Raw genomic sequence first — 6,000 nt, 5'->3', positions numbered from 1 at the left:
GGATCGGGGCAAATTTTATATGAAAATTGATCTACAGAAAAAGTTACACATGAAATTCAACCGCTTTGCCATTTTTGGCGAAATTAGATTTCCCAAATTTGGCTTGGAAGATGGAGTTTCAGGCCTCCGAAGTTTGGAACGTTAGGACGCTTAACTCTGTTTTGCAGGATGTATGTATGTACCTTTGTGTATGTGATGCATGTGTGTAACTCATTCGTGACCTGTGTGTCGCGCGTACGGCAACATGGCAGGAGCCATATGTGTTGTCACCTTAATGTATTTAATGGTCTGCGTACCAATCTGTGATGATCCAAGCAACTATGTAAACTTCATTACTAGCTTCTTTACTAGCTATTAGGCGTAATAGCATGTTCTAGTTCTTGAAGGACTCATCACCAGGAGGATGGCGCACATGGAACATGGAGATGGAGATCACCATGGTGAACAGGTTCTATGGAGATGGAGATCACCATATGAAAACGGGCCATACTGTGTCACAACTGTGTGAATGCTATTCTGTTTATGTTTTACTTTTTGCATGCTGTGATGTTAGAAGTAGAATGATCCCTCACAAAGTTTAAGTTAGTATGCCCTCCCAACTAAAACTTGCACCGTCCCATGTCTTGTACAATTAGTGGTGGGTCTATGAAATTAGGGTACCACTAGTTTTCCTTGACTAGACGGGTTTGTGTCGGACACTTACATGCATAAGGGTTGGTTTGCTTAACAAGGTTATCTTAATGGTTAAGGACATTGGGGCATAAAGGTTGGGCGCCGAGACATGGAGATGTCACCCAACAACAGGAGTCATATGTGATATGATTAGCAAAAGTTGCTTACCGATCTACCTTATTTGCTAGCGGTGATGCTAAAGCTCACTAGTAGACTTGATAGTTGTGAATCCTGAATCACTAAGTTTCAATAGAGGGATATTGATTTTAGTGGGAGTAGATTCTGTTAAAATAGTTTAATGTGATTTGCTCTATCATGGATACGTTTGTCTTAGTGTATTTTGCATTACTTTTGTTGTAGATTAAATGGCACCTAGCAACACCACCACATCGTTTGCTTTGCGTTCGGTCCTTGAGAAGGACAAGTTGAATGGAACAAACTACTCGGATTGGATCCGTAACCTGAGAATTGTTCTCAGGGCCGATAAAAAGGAAGAAGTTCTAGACACCCCACTACCACCAGTACCTGCTGATGATGCATCTGCTGCCGTTAAGGCTGCTTACAAGAAGGCATTTGATGCTAATCTTGAGGTAAGCTGCCTTATGCTTGCTTGCATGGAACCCGAGCTGCAGATGCAGTTCGAAACAAATCATGAGGCACACGATATGATCGTGGCACTCAAAGACATGTTCCAGACATAGGCTAGGACTGAAAGGTTCAATGTGTCCAAAGCCTTTCTGGAGTGCAAGCTAGCAGAAGGCGCAGCAGTAGGACCACATGTAATCAAGATGGTTGGTTACACTCAACGATTGGAGAAGCTGGGCTTCCCAATGGGCAAAGAGTTGGCCACTGACTTCATTCTTTCATCTCTTCCACCTAGCTATGGGAACTTCATCTCGAACTACCATATGCATGGGACGGAGAAGGGTCTGAATGAACTGTGTGGTATGCTCAAGACAGCAGAGGTAGATATTAAGAAAAGCACTAGTACCAGCCATGTGATGGCTATACAGAACAAGCCTAGCTTTAAGAAGAAGGGCAATTCTTGGAAGAAGAAGGGCAAGGCTGGAACATCCAAGCCAAACCCAATGCCCAAGGTTAAAGCTGGACCTGGACCTGCTCCAGACAAAGAGTGATTTTACTGTCATGAACTTGGTCACTGGAAGAGAAACTGCAAGCAGTACCTAGCTTCGTTGAAGAATGGCGGAAGTAAGAGTACTTCTACCTCAGGTACGCTTGTTGTTAATGTTATAGACAATATTTTTCTCGCTGATACAATTATTAATTCTTGGGTATTTGATACCGGATCGGTTGCTCATATTTGCAATTCGATGCAGGGAATGATAAGAAGTAGAAGCGTGGAAAGAGGAGAAGTTGATTTCCGCGTGGGCAATAATGCAAGAGTTGCTGCGTTGACCGTCGGGACGATGCAACTCCACCTCCCGTCAGGATTTATTATGGAGTTGAATAATTGTTATTTCGTTCCTAGTTTAAGTCGAAACATTTTGTCTCCTTCATGCTTGATGAAGGATGGCTATTCATTTGCGAGTGAAAACAATGGTTGTGTGATCTCTAAGAATAATATGTTTATGGCTTTTGCACCCATTGTGAATGGATTATTTGTTTTAAATCTTGATGGTTCACCTGTTTGTAACGTAAATGCTAAAAGGCCTCGGCCTAATGATTTGAGTCATACCTACTTGTGGTATTGTCATTTGGATCATATAAGTGAAAAGCGCATGAAGAAGCTCCATTCTGATGGACTTCTAATTTCGTTTGATTTTGAATGATACGAGACATGTGAGGCTTGCTTGCTAGGCAAGATGACTAAGACGCCTTTCACAGGATTTCCTGAGAGAGCAGTAGACTTGTTGGAACTCGTACATAGTGATGTATGCGGACCAATGAGCACGACGGCTAGAGGAGGATTCCAATACTTCATAACTTTCACTGATGATTTTAATAGATATGGCTATGTCTACTTGATGAGGCACAAGTCTGAAACCTTTGAAAAGTTCAAGGAATTTCAGAATGAAGTTGAAAATCAGCGCGGCAAGAAAATTAAGGCCTTACGATCTGATCGTGGAGGCGAGTATTTAAGCCACGAGTTTAGCAATCATCTAAAGAGTTGCGGAATTGTTCCACAACTTACGCCGCCTGGAACACCTTAGAGAAACGGTGTATCCGAGCGACGTAATCGAACTTTGTTAGACATGGTTCGATCAATGATGAGCCCGTCGGTCCTACCGTTGTTATTTTGGGGATACACTCTAGAAACAGCAGCTTTCACACTTAATAGGGTACCATCTAAATCCGTAGTTAAGACACCATATGAGATATGGACTGGAAAGGTTCCTAGTTTGTCTTTTCTAAAGAATTGGGGATGTGAAGTGCTTGTCAAGCGACTTCAGTCGGACAAGATCACACCCAAGTCGGATAAGTGCATTTTCGTGGGATATCCAAAGGAAACTTTGGGATATTATTTCTACAACCGATCAGAAGGCAAAGTGTTTGTCGCTCGGAACGGGGTTTTCCTAGAGAAAGAGTTTCTCAAAGGAGAAAAGAGTGGAAAGACAGTGCATCTTGAAGAAGTTCAAGATGAGCCGATCGGGCAAGAATCAATGAGTGATGCTAACGTAGCAGAACAAGTTGAGATACCCATGGCAAGAGAAGCACCGCCACAACCACGAAGGTCGGCAAGGCTCCGCGAAATGCGGGAAATATTATTGTTGGACAATGATGAGCCTGCGACATATGCAGAAGCAATGATGGACCCAGACTCCGAAAAATGGCAGAGTGCCATGCAATCCGAAATAGAGTCCATGGGAGACAATCAAGTTTGGAACTTGGTTGACCCGCCTGATGGTGTTAAAGCCATAGAGTGCAAGTGGATCTATAAGAAGAAAAAGGACATGGATGGAAATGTTCACATCTATAAAGCACGACTTGTCGCAAAAGGTTTTCGACAAGTTCAAGGAGTTGACTACGACGATACCTTCTCGCCCGTAGTGATGCTAGTCCATTCGGATTATTCTAGCTATAGCTACATATTTCGATTATGAGATATGGCAGATGGATGTCAAGACAGCTTTCCTGAATGGAAACCTAGCTGAGGACGTGTATATGATACAGCCCAAGGGTTTTGTTGATCCGAAAAATGCTGGAAAGGTATGCAAGCTTCAGAGATCGATTTATGGATTGAAGCAAGCATCTAGGAGTTGGAACATTTGTTTTGATGAAGTGGTCAAAGGGTTTGACTTCACCAAGAATGAAGAAGAGTCTTGTGTTTACAAGAAGGTTAGTGGGAGCTCTGTAGTATTTCTAATCTTATATATGGATGACATATTACTGATTGGAAATAACATTCCTATGCTTGAGTCCGTAAAGACTTCACTGAAAAATAGTTTTTTGATGAAAGACTTAGGGGAAGCAGCATACATTCTGGGCATTAAGATCTATAGAGATAGATCGAGAAGGCTTATAGGTTTAAGCTAAGATACTTACATTGACAAAGTGTTGAAGCGGTTCAGCATGAAAGAGGCAAAGAAAGGGTTCTTGCCTATGTCACATGGCATACATCTCAGCAAGACTCAGTGTCCTTCGACTGCTGATAAGCGGGATCGCATGAGTAGAGTGCCATATGCCTCGGCTATTGGATCTATCATGTATGCAATGATAAGTACTCGCCCAGATGTTTCATATGCGCTAAGTATGACAAGCAGACACCAGGCTGATCCAGGTGAGAGTCACTGGACAGCGGTGAAAAACATTCTTAAGTACTTGAGAAGGACTAAAGATATGTTCCTCATCTATGGAGGTGAGGAGGAGCTCGTTGTAACAGGTTACACCGATGCTAGTTTCCAAATTGACAGAGATGATTCAAAGTCACAATCAGGATTTGTGTTCACGCTAAATGGTGGTGCTGTTAGTTGGAAGAGTTCCAAGTAGGAGACGGTGGCCGATTCTACGATAGAAGCCGAGTACATCGCGGCTTCGGAAGCCGCGAAGGAGGGTGTTTGGATAAGGAATTTCCTCATTGAGCTCGGTGTGTTCCCGAATGCGTCCAGCCCATTGAATCTCTACTGTGATAACAATGGGGAAATTGCGCAAGCAAAGGAGCCAAGGAACCACCAGAAGAACAATCACGTAATGCAGCGATTTCATCTCATTCGAGACTTCGTTAACCGGGGTGAGATCAAGATATGCAAAATACACACGGATTTGAACATTTCTGATCTGTTGACAAAACCACTCCCGCAGGCTAAGCATGATGCGCATGTAAGAGCTATGGGTATTAGGTACCTTCTAGATCGACTCTAGTGCAAGTGGGAGACTGTTGGAGGTATTCCCTAGAGGCAATCATAGAGATGATGATATTCCATTTGTATCCATGATTTGTATATTGTGTTCATTGAATATCCCTTAAAGGCTACTTGAATTGATTTGCAATTATGTGAATTGTATGTGAAACTCTTTACTTGTGTGGTTATTCTAAAGTTGTCCCTAGTCGGAGTTCATGTGAGGACACACATGAATATTAGACTAGCACATGTATTAGTTGATGACTATGTTTCACAAGTCATGGACATGGAGATGTTGAACTAATAATGTGGACACATGTGTAGACATGTGTTAGGACTGACCCAACACGAGAAGTAGTTCTCTTTTTAAACAACATATATGCTTTGTCCTTAGACCTGAGATTGTCGCATGTATTCAAGATGTGGATCGACCTACTTAGGGGCTATCAAATGCTATGCCGTAACAGGGTAGTTATAAAGGTAGCTTTCGGGTTTGTCAAGAAGCATGCTATGAGACATGGTCAATCAAGATGGGATTTGCCCCTCTCTGATTGAGAGTGATATCTCTGGGCCCCTCGAGTGATCGGATCCAAAAATGCATGGCCATGCTACGTAAGGTTAAGAGTTAACCTACAAAGGGATTCCGAATCACAGGATCGAGAAAGAGCGGTCGGCTTGAAGCTAGACCAAATATCGTGAGGCAAAGGGAATAGCATCTATATTATGTTGTGATGGTTCGTCTGATATGGTCTTCGTGTGCGTATAGGAGTTGGCACGTCTTGCTAGAGGCCGCTACCGACTATTGGGCCGAGTAGGAGTACTCGGGCCATGTCTATACGTATCCGAACCTATAGGGTCACACACTTAAGGGGCTGGAAGCCCAATTCGGATCTGATCCGAGTTAGATTAGGTTTAGAAGTACTAATGGGCCTCGGACCCAGAGGCCCGTTAGGAACCTCTATAAATAAAGGGGTGGGGGCGCCCTAGGGTTCACAACTTTTTGGTGAAACATATCTGCCGCGCCTCC

Source organism: Setaria italica, chromosome IX (assembly GCF_000263155.2).
Source record: "Setaria italica strain Yugu1 chromosome IX, Setaria_italica_v2.0, whole genome shotgun sequence".
Lineage (NCBI taxonomy): Eukaryota > Viridiplantae > Streptophyta > Magnoliopsida > Poales > Poaceae > Setaria > Setaria italica.
This window is presented reverse-complemented; position numbering follows the sequence as displayed.